At 47.9% G+C, this 12271-nt stretch overlaps 19 non-coding genes across 19 annotated transcripts; 5 read left to right on the top strand and 14 right to left on the bottom strand.

The window, feature by feature from the left end:
- Nucleotides 1-387: 387 nt before the first annotated feature.
- Nucleotides 388-459, bottom strand: trnad-guc (transfer RNA aspartic acid (anticodon GUC)). The gene has a single exon. It is a non-coding gene; the product is annotated as a tRNA-Asp (tRNA).
- Nucleotides 460-618: 159 nt separating this feature from the next.
- Nucleotides 619-690, top strand: trnaq-cug (transfer RNA glutamine (anticodon CUG)). The gene has a single exon. It is a non-coding gene; the product is annotated as a tRNA-Gln (tRNA).
- A 704-nt stretch (nucleotides 691-1394) lies between these two features.
- On the bottom strand, nucleotides 1395-1467 carry trnav-uac (transfer RNA valine (anticodon UAC)). Its single transcript has one exon. It is a non-coding gene; the product is annotated as a tRNA-Val (tRNA).
- A 603-nt stretch (nucleotides 1468-2070) lies between these two features.
- trnav-aac (transfer RNA valine (anticodon AAC)) lies at nucleotides 2071-2143 on the bottom strand. Its single transcript has one exon. It is a non-coding gene; the product is annotated as a tRNA-Val (tRNA).
- A 521-nt stretch (nucleotides 2144-2664) lies between these two features.
- trnad-guc (transfer RNA aspartic acid (anticodon GUC)) lies at nucleotides 2665-2735 on the bottom strand. Its single transcript has one exon. It is a non-coding gene; the product is annotated as a tRNA-Asp (tRNA).
- Nucleotides 2736-2894: 159 nt separating this feature from the next.
- trnaq-cug (transfer RNA glutamine (anticodon CUG)) lies at nucleotides 2895-2966 on the top strand. The gene has a single exon. It is a non-coding gene; the product is annotated as a tRNA-Gln (tRNA).
- Nucleotides 2967-3434: 468 nt separating this feature from the next.
- trnav-uac (transfer RNA valine (anticodon UAC)) lies at nucleotides 3435-3507 on the bottom strand. The gene has a single exon. It is a non-coding gene; the product is annotated as a tRNA-Val (tRNA).
- A 603-nt stretch (nucleotides 3508-4110) lies between these two features.
- trnav-aac (transfer RNA valine (anticodon AAC)) lies at nucleotides 4111-4183 on the bottom strand. Its single transcript has one exon. It is a non-coding gene; the product is annotated as a tRNA-Val (tRNA).
- A 521-nt stretch (nucleotides 4184-4704) lies between these two features.
- Nucleotides 4705-4776, bottom strand: trnad-guc (transfer RNA aspartic acid (anticodon GUC)). The gene has a single exon. It is a non-coding gene; the product is annotated as a tRNA-Asp (tRNA).
- Nucleotides 4777-4934: 158 nt separating this feature from the next.
- Nucleotides 4935-5006, top strand: trnaq-cug (transfer RNA glutamine (anticodon CUG)). Its single transcript has one exon. It is a non-coding gene; the product is annotated as a tRNA-Gln (tRNA).
- A 467-nt stretch (nucleotides 5007-5473) lies between these two features.
- On the bottom strand, nucleotides 5474-5546 carry trnav-uac (transfer RNA valine (anticodon UAC)). The gene has a single exon. It is a non-coding gene; the product is annotated as a tRNA-Val (tRNA).
- A 603-nt stretch (nucleotides 5547-6149) lies between these two features.
- Nucleotides 6150-6222, bottom strand: trnav-aac (transfer RNA valine (anticodon AAC)). Its single transcript has one exon. It is a non-coding gene; the product is annotated as a tRNA-Val (tRNA).
- A 522-nt stretch (nucleotides 6223-6744) lies between these two features.
- Nucleotides 6745-6816, bottom strand: trnad-guc (transfer RNA aspartic acid (anticodon GUC)). Its single transcript has one exon. It is a non-coding gene; the product is annotated as a tRNA-Asp (tRNA).
- Nucleotides 6817-6975: 159 nt separating this feature from the next.
- Nucleotides 6976-7047, top strand: trnaq-cug (transfer RNA glutamine (anticodon CUG)). The gene has a single exon. It is a non-coding gene; the product is annotated as a tRNA-Gln (tRNA).
- Nucleotides 7048-7514: 467 nt separating this feature from the next.
- Nucleotides 7515-7587, bottom strand: trnav-uac (transfer RNA valine (anticodon UAC)). The gene has a single exon. It is a non-coding gene; the product is annotated as a tRNA-Val (tRNA).
- Nucleotides 7588-8190: 603 nt separating this feature from the next.
- Nucleotides 8191-8263, bottom strand: trnav-aac (transfer RNA valine (anticodon AAC)). Its single transcript has one exon. It is a non-coding gene; the product is annotated as a tRNA-Val (tRNA).
- Nucleotides 8264-8783: 520 nt separating this feature from the next.
- trnad-guc (transfer RNA aspartic acid (anticodon GUC)) lies at nucleotides 8784-8855 on the bottom strand. Its single transcript has one exon. It is a non-coding gene; the product is annotated as a tRNA-Asp (tRNA).
- A 159-nt stretch (nucleotides 8856-9014) lies between these two features.
- trnaq-cug (transfer RNA glutamine (anticodon CUG)) lies at nucleotides 9015-9086 on the top strand. The gene has a single exon. It is a non-coding gene; the product is annotated as a tRNA-Gln (tRNA).
- A 468-nt stretch (nucleotides 9087-9554) lies between these two features.
- On the bottom strand, nucleotides 9555-9627 carry trnav-uac (transfer RNA valine (anticodon UAC)). Its single transcript has one exon. It is a non-coding gene; the product is annotated as a tRNA-Val (tRNA).
- Between the last annotated feature and the right edge of the window lie 2644 nt (nucleotides 9628-12271).

Below are 12271 nucleotides of genomic sequence, written 5' to 3'. Positions count from 1 at the left end.
CTTATGGCTAGATTGACAATGCAAATTGTGATCTCGAGATAGCATCTGTTCTCATGGGAGCTGATCTTGTTGTTAACAAGCTCTTTGATGTCCTTTGTTTGGCAAGCACACAATCTACAGAAGACAAAACCAAGAGACTTATTTGTCAGTAGGGACGCAAGTAAAACAGAGGAAACGCTGGACAAGCAGAGTTCTCTTGGACTAGCAACTCTTCTCATGGGAGCTCTTTCCGAGAAGACCTTTTTGACTTGTGAGCGCACAGGTGGAATTCATGTTTCTTCAAGCCCATTATAGGACTAGATTATTAGATTGACTAGGATCTGGTGTGCGAGTAACGTGTGCGTGGTCATTCCAGGTAAAACGGTGAGCAGCGAAGGAGACTGCTCACTCCCCGTCGGGGAATCGAACCCCGGTCTTCCGCGTGACAGGCGGAGATACTGTCCACTATACTAACGATGACCTCTGAAGGGCCACCGTGGTCACGTCAAGCTGGGATTCGCAGCAGGTATGACAGGTAAAATTTGGCTGGCCGTGTAGAAATCCCCATCAGTTTACCAGGAACTGCACTACTACACTTTTATGCCTGTTTGACACAGAGCTTTTCTCTGCTTCAGGCAGGGTTCCATGGTGTAATGGTTAGCACTCTGGACTCTGAATCCAGCGATCTGAGTTCAAGTCTCAGTGGAACCTCATTTGGCTTTCTAGCACTTTGCTCCACGGGTACATTAGCATAAGCACACGCTACCGTGAGAGTCTAGTCCAGGGGTCCCCAATCTCAGTCCACGAGGGCCGGTGTCCCTGCCGGTTTTAGATCTCACCCTTGGTCAACACACCTGAATCACATGATTAGCTCATTACCAGGCCTCTGGAGAACTTCAAGACATGTTGAGAAGGTAATTTATCCATTTAAATCAGCTGTGATGGATCAAGGACACATCTAAAACCTGCAGGGACACCGGCCCTCGTGGACTGAGATTGGGGACCCCTGGTCTAGTCAGTTAAAGAGCAAGTTAGTGGCCCAGTAAATTCCACTCCTCTTGTGTTGGCTGATCTCATCTGCGCATTGTCTTCATGCTGCACCAAACCTCGCTCGTGCTCTTCTGCTGCACTTTCCGCTTCCTGCTGTATCTTTCATTGGCCACCTTGACTCAAGTCAACTTTTCCTCTTGCACTCTTCTCACTTCTAATCCTGTTGCCACCTCTGAAGGCCCCGATCTTCTTGTTGACAAGCTCTTTGATGTCCTTTGTTTGGCTAGCGCACAATCTACCGAAGACAAAACCAAGAGACTTATTTCTCAATAGGGATGCAAGTAAAAAAGAGAAAACGCTGGACAAGCAGAGTTGTCTAAACAGTGAACATCAATTCCCTTGTGACCAAAGGAGCAAAAGACCCATGTTTCCGCCCGGTTTCGGACCGGGGACCTTTCGCGTGTAAGGCGAACGTGATAACCACTACACTACGGAAACCCCGCAGGCCTGTTTGTTTGGCTTTCCAATGTGTCTCACTGAGTAAGCTCGCAATCTGACAAATCTGGTGGCATGTTCCTATCATGGCCTTGAAGAAAAGGAGCCATTGAGAAGAGACAGACGCAGTCTAGCAAGGAGTCTGAACTGTAGTCTCGATGTTAGGCTCACTTAAACGTTTGACATTTAGGAGTTCACTAAAGCAAGCACAGCTCAACATGTGCTGCCCTAAGAACCCCAGAACCTCTGGCAGCAGAACTGTTGCCTAAAGTGGCCATTTGTTTCATTGCCTTGTGCATTGGCTGAAAATAGGCCCAAGTCCTGTGCAGGCCACCTAGAGCCACTCATTTCCAAGAGCTTAGTCTGTGCCTCCATCTTCAGGAAATATGGTGACTGGAGATGTGTTGATTTGTGTGAATTCTGTTGAAATTTGGGCCATAGAGAACTCTTAGCAAGCCCAGCATCCAAAGGTTACAAATGTCAGAGGCCTGTACCAGATTTGAGTACTTTCTCTCGTCTGTGTCCCAAACAGCAGTAGAACCCCACAAGTTCAAGCAGTGCCTGCAGTCAGACACTTTTATATCAGGACGCATAAGCAAAGAAGCATGTTTCCGCCTGGTTTCGGACCAGGGACCTTTCGCGTGTTAGGCGAACGTGATAACCACTACACTACGGAAACGGCGCTGGCATACCCTGTAGTCATTAAAGGAGCATTTTAATGCTTTCTTACATTTGTGGACTTTGATGACAGATCATGTAGGACTAGTGAGAAGGCGGGAACTCCCATTTGTGTCATTTTCAAGCATTCCCCCACTTATGGCTAGATTGACAATGCAAATTGTGATCTCGAGATAGCATCTGTTCTCATGGGAGCTGATCTTGTTGTTAACAAGCTCTTTGATGTCCTTTGTTTGGCAAGCACACAATCTACAGAAGACAAAACCAAGAGACTTATTTGTCAGTAGGGACGCAAGTAAAACAGAGGAAACGCTGGACAAGCAGAGTTCTCTTGGACTAGCAACTCTTCTCATGGGAGCTCTTTCCGAGAAGACCTTTTTGACTTGTGAGCGCACAGGTGGAATTCATGTTTCTTCAAGCCCATTATAGGACTAGATTATTAGATTGACTAGGATCTGGTGTGCGAGTAACGTGTGCGTGGTCATTCCAGGTAAAACGGTGAGCAGCGAAGGAGACTGCTCACTCCCCGTCGGGGAATCGAACCCCGGTCTTCCGCGTGACAGGCGGAGATACTGCCACTATACTAACGAGGACCTCTGAAGGGCCACCGTGGTCACGTCAAGCTGGGATTCGCAGCAGGTATGACAGGTAAAATTTGGCTGGCCGTGTAGAAATCCCCATCAGTTTACCAGGAACTGCACTACTACACTTTTATGCCTGTTTGACACAGAGCTTTTCTCTGCTTCAGGCAGGGTTCCATGGTGTAATGGTTAGCACTCTGGACTCTGAATCCAGCGATCTGAGTTCAAGTCTCAGTGGAACCTCATTTGGCTTTCTAGCACTTTGCTCCACGGGTACATTAGCATAAGCACACGCTAGCGTGAGAGTCTAGTCAGTTAAAGAGCAAGTTAGTGGCCCAGTAAATTCCACTCCTCTTGTGTTGGCTGATCTCATCTGCGCATTGTCTTCATGCTGCACCAAACCTCGCTCGTGCTCTTCTGCTGCACTTTCCGCTTCCTGCTGTATCTTTCATTGGCCACCTTGACTCAAGTCAACTTTTCCTCTTGCACTCTTCTCACTTCTAATCCTGTTGCCACCTCTGAAGGCCCCGATCTTCTTGTTGACAAGCTCTTTGATGTCCTTTGTTTGGCTAGCGCACAATCTACCGAAGACAAAACCAAGAGACTTATTTCTCAATAGGGATGCAAGTAAAAAAGAGAAAACGCTGGACAAGCAGAGTTGTCTAAACAGTGAACATCAATTCCCTTGTGACCAAAGGAGCAAAAGACCCATGTTTCCGCCCGGTTTCGGACCGGGGACCTTTCGCGTGTAAGGCGAACGTGATAACCACTACACTACGGAAACCCCGCAGGCCTGTTTGTTTGGCTTTCCAATGTGTCTCACTGAGTAAGCTCGCAATCTGACAAATCTGGTGGCATGTTCCTATCATGGCCTTGAAGAAAAGGAGCCATTGAGAAGAGACAGACGCAGTCTAGCAAGGAGTCTGAACTGTAGTCTCGATGTTAGGCTCACTTAAACGTTTGACATTTAGGAGTTCACTAAAGCAAGCACAGCTCAACATGTGCTGCCCTAAGAACCCCAGAACCTCTGGCAGCAGAACTGTTGCCTAAAGTGGCCATTTGTTTCATTGCCTTGTGCATTGGCTGAAAATAGGCCCAAGTCCTGTGCAGGCCACCTAGAGCCACTCATTTCCAAGAGCTTAGTCTGTGCCTCCATCTTCAGGAAATATGGTGACTGGAGATGTGTTGATTTGTGTGAATTCTGTTGAAATTTGGGCCATAGAGAACTCTTAGCAAGCCCAGCATCCAAAGGTTACAAATGTCAGAGGCCTGTACCAGATTTGAGTACTTTCTCTCGTCTGTGTCCCAAACAGCAGTAGAACCCCACAAGTTCAAGCAGTGCCTGCAGTCAGACACTTTTATATCAGGACGCATAAGCAAAGAAGCATGTTTCCGCCTGGTTTCGGACCAGGGACCTTTCGCGTGTTAGGCGAACGTGATAACCACTACACTACGGAAACGGCGCTGGCATACCCTGTAGTCATTAAAGGAGCATTTTAATGCTTTCTTACATTTGTGGACTTTGATGACAGATCATGTAGGACTAGTGAGAAGGCGGGAACTCCCATTTGTGTCATTTTTCAAGCATTCCCCACTTATGGCTAGATTGACAATGCAAATTGTGATCTCGAGATAGCATCTGTTCTCATGGGAGCTGATCTTGTTGTTAACAAGCTCTTTGATGTCCTTTGTTTGGCAAGCACACAATCTACAGAAGACAAAACCAAGAGACTTATTTGTCAGTAGGGACGCAAGTAAAACAGAGGAAACGCTGGACAAGCAGAGTTCTCTTGGACTAGCAACTCTTCTCATGGGAGCTCTTTCCGAGAAGACCTTTTTGACTTGTGAGCGCACAGGTGGAATTCATGTTTCTTCAAGCCCATTATAGGACTAGATTATTAGATTGACTAGGATCTGGTGTGCGAGTAACGTGTGCGTGGTCATTCCAGGTAAAACGGTGAGCAGCGAAGGAGACTGCTCACTCCCCGTCGGGGAATCGAACCCCGGTCTTCCGCGTGACAGGCGGAGATACTGCCCACTATACTAACGAGGACCTCTGAAGGGCCACCGTGGTCACGTCAAGCTGGGATTCGCAGCAGGTATGACAGGTAAATTTGGCTGGCCGTGTAGAAATCCCCATCAGTTTACCAGGAACTGCACTACTACACTTTTATGCCTGTTTGACACAGAGCTTTTCTCTGCTTCAGGCAGGGTTCCATGGTGTAATGGTTAGCACTCTGGACTCTGAATCCAGCGATCTGAGTTCAAGTCTCAGTGGAACCTCATTTGGCTTTCTAGCACTTTGCTCCACGGGTACATTAGCATAAGCACACGCTAGCGTGAGAGTCTAGTCAGTTAAAGAGCAAGTTAGTGGCCCAGTAAATTCCACTCCTCTTGTGTTGGCTGATCTCATCTGCGCATTGTCTTCATGCTGCACCAAACCTCGCTCGTGCTCTTCTGCTGCACTTTCCGCTTCCTGCTGTATCTTTCATTGGCCACCTTGACTCAAGTCAACTTTTCCTCTTGCACTCTTCTCACTTCTAATCCTGTTGCCACCTCTGAAGGCCCCGATCTTCTTGTTGACAAGCTCTTTGATGTCCTTTGTTTGGCTAGCGCACAATCTACCGAAGACAAAACCAAGAGACTTATTTCTCAATAGGGATGCAAGTAAAAAGAGAAAACGCTGGACAAGCAGAGTTGTCTAAACAGTGAACATCAATTCCCTTGTGACCAAAGGAGCAAAAGACCCATGTTTCCGCCCGGTTTCGGACCGGGGACCTTTCGCGTGTAAGGCGAACGTGATAACCACTACACTACGGAAACCCCGCAGGCCTGTTTGTTTGGCTTTCCAATGTGTCTCACTGAGTAAGCTCGCAATCTGACAAATCTGGTGGCATGTTCCTATCATGGCCTTGAAGAAAAGGAGCCATTGAGAAGAGACAGACGCAGTCTAGCAAGGAGTCTGAACTGTAGTCTCGATGTTAGGCTCACTTAAACGTTTGACATTTAGGAGTTCACTAAAGCAAGCACAGCTCAACATGTGCTGCCCTAAGAACCCCAGAACCTCTGGCAGCAGAACTGTTGCCTAAAGTGGCCATTTGTTTCATTGCCTTGTGCATTGGCTGAAAATAGGCCCAAGTCCTGTGCAGGCCACCTAGAGCCACTCATTTCCAAGAGCTTAGTCTGTGCCTCCATCTTCAGGAAATATGGTGACTGGAGATGTGTTGATTTGTGTGAATTCTGTTGAAATTTGGGCCATAGAGAACTCTTAGCAAGCCCAGCATCCAAAGGTTACAAATGTCAGAGGCCTGTACCAGATTTGAGTACTTTCTCTCGTCTGTGTCCCAAACAGCAGTAGAACCCCACAAGTTCAAGCAGTGCCTGCAGTCAGACACTTTTATATCAGGACGCATAAGCAAAGAAGCATGTTTCCGCCTGGTTTCGGACCAGGGACCTTTCGCGTGTTAGGCGAACGTGATAACCACTACACTACGGAAACGGCGCTGGCATACCCTGTAGTCATTAAAGGAGCATTTTAATGCTTTCTTACATTTGTGGACTTTGATGACAGATCATGTAGGACTAGTGAGAAGGCGGGAACTCCCATTTGTGTCATTTTTCAAGCATTCCCCCACTTATGGCTAGATTGACAATGCAAATTGTGATCTCGAGATAGCATCTGTTCTCATGGGAGCTGATCTTGTTGTTAACAAGCTCTTTGATGTCCTTTGTTTGGCAAGCACACAATCTACAGAAGACAAAACCAAGAGACTTATTTGTCAGTAGGGACGCAAGTAAAACAGAGGAAACGCTGGACAAGCAGAGTTCTCTTGGACTAGCAACTCTTCTCATGGGAGCTCTTTCCGAGAAGACCTTTTTGACTTGTGAGCGCACAGGTGGAATTCATGTTTCTTCAAGCCCATTATAGGACTAGATTATTAGATTGACTAGGATCTGGTGTGCGAGTAACGTGTGCGTGGTCATTCCAGGTAAAACGGTGAGCAGCGAAGGAGACTGCTCACTCCCCGTCGGGGAATCGAACCCCGGTCTTCCGCGTGACAGGCGGAGATACTGCCCACTATACTAACGAGGACCTCTGAAGGGCCACCGTGGTCACGTCAAGCTGGGATTCGCAGCAGGTATGACAGGTAAAATTTGGCTGGCCGTGTAGAAATCCCCATCAGTTTACCAGGAACTGCACTACTACACTTTTATGCCTGTTTGACACAGAGCTTTTCTCTGCTTCAGGCAGGGTTCCATGGTGTAATGGTTAGCACTCTGGACTCTGAATCCAGCGATCTGAGTTCAAGTCTCAGTGGAACCTCATTTGGCTTTCTAGCACTTTGCTCCACGGGTACATTAGCATAAGCACACGCTAGCGTGAGAGTCTAGTCAGTTAAAGAGCAAGTTAGTGGCCCAGTAAATTCCACTCCTCTTGTGTTGGCTGATCTCATCTGCGCATTGTCTTCATGCTGCACCAAACCTCGCTCGTGCTCTTCTGCTGCACTTTCCGCTTCCTGCTGTATCTTTCATTGGCCACCTTGACTCAAGTCAACTTTTCCTCTTGCACTCTTCTCACTTCTAATCCTGTTGCCACCTCTGAAGGCCCCGATCTTCTTGTTGACAAGCTCTTTGATGTCCTTTGTTTGGCTAGCGCACAATCTACCGAAGACAAAACCAAGAGACTTATTTCTCAATAGGGATGCAAGTAAAAAGAGAAAACGCTGGACAAGCAGAGTTGTCTAAACAGTGAACATCAATTCCCTTGTGACCAAAGGAGCAAAAGACCCATGTTTCCGCCCGGTTTCGGACCGGGGACCTTTCGCGTGTAAGGCGAACGTGATAACCACTACACTACGGAAACCCCGCAGGCCTGTTTGTTTGGCTTTCCAATGTGTCTCACTGAGTAAGCTCGCAATCTGACAAATCTGGTGGCATGTTCCTATCATGGCCTTGAAGAAAAGGAGCCATTGAGAAGAGACAGACGCAGTCTAGCAAGGAGTCTGAACTGTAGTCTCGATGTTAGGCTCACTTAAACGTTTGACATTTAGGAGTTCACTAAAGCAAGCACAGCTCAACATGTGCTGCCCTAAGAACCCCAGAACCTCTGGCAGCAGAACTGTTGCCTAAAGTGGCCATTTGTTTCATTGCCTTGTGCATTGGCTGAAAATAGGCCCAAGTCCTGTGCAGGCCACCTAGAGCCACTCATTTCCAAGAGCTTAGTCTGTGCCTCCATCTTCAGGAAATATGGTGACTGGAGATGTGTTGATTTGTGTGAATTCTGTTGAAATTTGGGCCATAGAGAACTCTTAGCAAGCCCAGCATCCAAAGGTTACAAATGTCAGAGGCCTGTACCAGATTTGAGTACTTTCTCTCGTCTGTGTCCCAAACAGCAGTAGAACCCCACAAGTTCAAGCAGTGCCTGCAGTCAGACACTTTTATATCAGGACGCATAAGCAAAGAAGCATGTTTCCGCCTGGTTTCGAACCAGGGACCTTTCGCGTGTTAGGCGAACGTGATAACCACTACACTACGGAAACGGCGCTGGCATACCCTGTAGTCATTAAAGGAGCATTTTAATGCTTTCTTACATTTGTGGACTTTGATGACAGATCATGTAGGACTAGTGAGAAGGAGGGAACTCCCATTTGTGTCATTTTTCAAGCATTCCCCACTTATGCTAGATTGACAATGCAAATTGTGATCTCGAGATAGCATCTGTTCTCATGGGAGCTGATCTTGTTGTTAACAAGCTCTTTGATGTCCTTTGTTTGGCAAGCACACAATCTACAGAAGACAAAACCAAGAGACTTATTTGTCAGTAGGGACGCAAGTAAAACAGAGGAAACGCTGGACAAGCAGAGTTCTCTTGGACTAGCAACTCTTCTCATGGGAGCTCTTTCCGAGAAGACCTTTTTGACTTGTGAGCGCACAGGTGGAATTCATGTTTCTTCAAGCCCATTATAGGACTAGATTATTAGATTGACTAGGATCTGGTGTGCGAGTAACGTGTGCGTGGTCATTCCAGGTAAAACGGTGAGCAGCGAAGGAGACTGCTCACTCCCCGTCGGGGAATCGAACCCCGGTCTTCCGCGTGACAGGCGGAGATACTGTCCACTATACTAACGAGGACCTCTGAAGGGCCACCGTGGTCACGTCAAGCTGGGATTCGCAGCAGGTATGACAGGTAAAATTTGGCTGGCCGTGTAGAACTCCCCATCAGTTTACCAGGAACTGCACTACTACACTTTTATGCCTGTTTGACACAGAGCTTTTCTCTGCTTCAGGCAGGGTTCCATGGTGTAATGGTTAGCACTCTGGACTCTGAATCCAGCGATCTGAGTTCAAGTCTCAGTGGAACCTCATTTGGCTTTCTAGCACTTTGCTCCACGGGTACATTAGCATAAGCACACGCTAGCGTGAGAGTCTAGTCAGTTAAAGAGCAAGTTAGTGGCCCAGTAAATTCCACTCCTCTTGTGTTGGCTGATCTCATCTGCGCATTGTCTTCATGCTGCACCAAACCTCGCTCGTGCTCTTCTGCTGCACTTTCCGCTTCCTGCTGTATCTTTCATTGGCCACCTTGACTCAAGTCAACTTTTCCTCTTGCACTCTTCTCACTTCTAATCCTGTTGCCACCTCTGAAGGCCCCGATCTTCTTGTTGACAAGCTCTTTGATGTCCTTTGTTTGGCTAGCGCACAATCTACCGAAGACAAAACCAAGAGACTTATTTCTCAATAGGGATGCAAGTAAAAAAGAGAAAACGCTGGACAAGCAGAGTTGTCTAAACAGTGAACATCAATTCCCTTGTGACCAAAGGAGCAAAAGACCCATGTTTCCGCCCGGTTTCGGACCGGGGACCTTTCGCGTGTAAGGCGAACGTGATAACCACTACACTACGGAAACCCCGCAGGCCTGTTTGTTTGGCTTTCCAATGTGTCTCACTGAGTAAGCTCGCAATCTGACAAATCTGGTGGCATGTTCCTATCATGGCCTTGAAGAAAAGGAGCCATTGAGAAGAGACAGACGCAGTCTAGCAAGGAGTCTGAACTGTAGTCTCGATGTTAGGCTCACTTAAACGTTTGACATTTAGGAGTTCACTAAAGCAAGCACAGCTCAACATGTGCTGCCCTAAGAACCCCAGAACCTCTGGCAGCAGAACTGTTGCCTAAAGTGGCCATTTGTTTCATTGCCTTGTGCATTGGCTGAAAATAGGCCCAAGTCCTGTGCAGGCCACCTAGAGCCACTCATTTCCAAGAGCTTAGTCTGTGCCTCCATCTTCAGGAAATATGGTGACTGGAGATCAAAAAAAAAAAAATCAAAATCAAAATCACCTTTATTGTCACGTCACATGTGCAGGTACACTGGTACAGTACATGCGAGTGAAATTCTTGTGTGCAAGCTTCACAAGCAACAGAGTTGTGCAAAATACAATAACGTGCAACAAGCAAAATATAAAAATGGTTAATCTAAAAAGTAATAAATATATGTACCATATATAAAGGTATATACATTACTGAATGTGTGTACTAAATATGTTTTTCTACGTGTGTGTGTGTGTGTGTGTGTGTGAGTGTGTATATACATGTTTTACAAATGAAATAGAGTAAACAATAAAATAAGATATATAAATATAAATATACAGAGGTAGGTATGTGCAAAACAGTGGTATTTATATACAGTCTGGAGTGCATAATGTTGAAGTTCTGGTAAGTGAGGGTGAGGTGTCTATGACGTGTTCAGCAGTCTGATGGCCTGGTGGAAAAGCTGTCTCTCAGTCTGCTGGTACGGGACCGGATGCTGCAGAACCTCCTTCCTGATGGAAGTAGTCTGAAGAGTTTATGGCTGGGGTGACTGGAGTCCTTGATGATCCTCCCCGCTTTCCTCAGGCACCGCTTCCTGTAGATGTCTTGGAGGGAGGGAAGCTCACCTCCAATTATCCGTTCAGCACACCGCACTACTCTCTGGAGAGCTTTGCGGTTGTAAGCGGTGGTGTTGCCATACCAGGTGGTGATGCATCCAGTGAGGATGCTCTCAATGGCACAGCGATAGAAGGTCCTGAGGATGCGGGGGCTCATGCCGAATCTTTTCAGTCTCCTGAGAAAGAAGAGGCGCTGCTGCGCCTTCTTCACTGTCTTGTTATGTGTACTGACCACGTAAGATCCTCAGCCAGATGTACCCCAAGGAGCGGAAGCTGCTCACTCTCTCCACAGCGGCGCCGTTGATGGTGATGGGGGTGGTGTTCCTCTGCACTCCGGAAGTCCACTATCAGCTCCTTTGTCTTTGCGACGTTGAGGGTGAGATGGTTGTCTTGACACCAGTGGGTCAGGGCGCTGACCTCCTCCCTGTAGGCTGTCTCATCACCGTTGGTGATAAGACCCACCACTGTAGTGTCGTCCGCAAACTTCACAATGATGTTGGAGTTGTTAGTGGCCGTGCAGTCGTAGGTGTAGAGTGAGTACAGGAGAGGGCTCAGTACACACCCCTGTGGAGCACCAGTGTTCAGTGTGATGGGGGATGAGGTGGTGCTGCCCAGTCTGACCACTTGGCGTCTGTCAGACAGGAAGTTAAGGATCCAGCTGCAGAGGGAGCTGCTCAGTCCTAGATCCTGCAGTTTCCTGTCCAGCTTCGAGGGAACGATGGTGTTGAATGCTGAGCTGTAATCTACAAACAGCATTCTCACATACGTGTCTCTCTTCTCCAGGTGTGACAGGGCAGCATGGAGTGTCAGGGCTATGGCATCATCAGTGGACCTGTTGTGCGGTATGCGACTGTAGAGGGTCCAGTGAGTCGGGTAGTGCAGAGCAGATGAAGTCCCTGACCAGCTTCTCGAAGCATTTGCTCACGATGGGGGTCAGGGCTACAGGTCGCCAGTCGTTCAATGATGAGATGGTGGAGGATTTGGGTACAGGGACGATGGTGGCCGTTTTGAAGCAGGCTGGGACTACAGACAGAGAGAGGGAAAGGTTGAAGATATGTGTAAACACTCCAGCCAGCTGAGCCGCGCATGACTTGAGGACGCGGCCGGGATCCCGTCCGGACCAGTAGCTTTGCGTGGGTTCACTCTCCTGAAGTACCTCCGCACATCCTCCTCAGACACGTGTGCGCACTGACGTCATCCGCGGTGCGCACACTGTCCGGTCTCCTGGTGTTCGCTGTGTCGAATCTAGCGTAGAATACGTTTAGATCCTCACACAGAGAGGCCGTGGTCTGCGGTGTGCTGGTTTTCCCTCTAAAGTCTGTGATCGTGTTTAGTCCCTGCCACATACTCCGAGGGTTGTCAAACTGTTGCTCTACCCTGTCCCTGTACTCACGTTTGGCTGCTTTGATCGTCTTCCGGAGTTGGTAATGTGCGTGTTTGTAGTCCGATGTGTTCGCGGAGGCAAAAGCGGTGCTCCGTGCCGCTAGCGCCGTGCGAACATCTCCGTTAATCCAGGGTTTTTGATTTGGGAAGGATTTAACTGTTCCGGATGGGACGACATCTTCCACGCATTTTCTGATAAATCCACAGACTGAGTCTGTGTATTCATCGATGTCTTTAGCAGCCACG

The sequence above is a fragment of the Oreochromis niloticus genome, linkage group LG8 (genome assembly GCF_001858045.2).
Source record: "Oreochromis niloticus isolate F11D_XX linkage group LG8, O_niloticus_UMD_NMBU, whole genome shotgun sequence".
NCBI lineage: Eukaryota > Metazoa > Chordata > Actinopteri > Cichliformes > Cichlidae > Oreochromis > Oreochromis niloticus.
The sequence above is the reverse complement of the archived record's forward strand: the minus strand, read 5'-3'. Positions and strand labels throughout refer to the sequence as shown.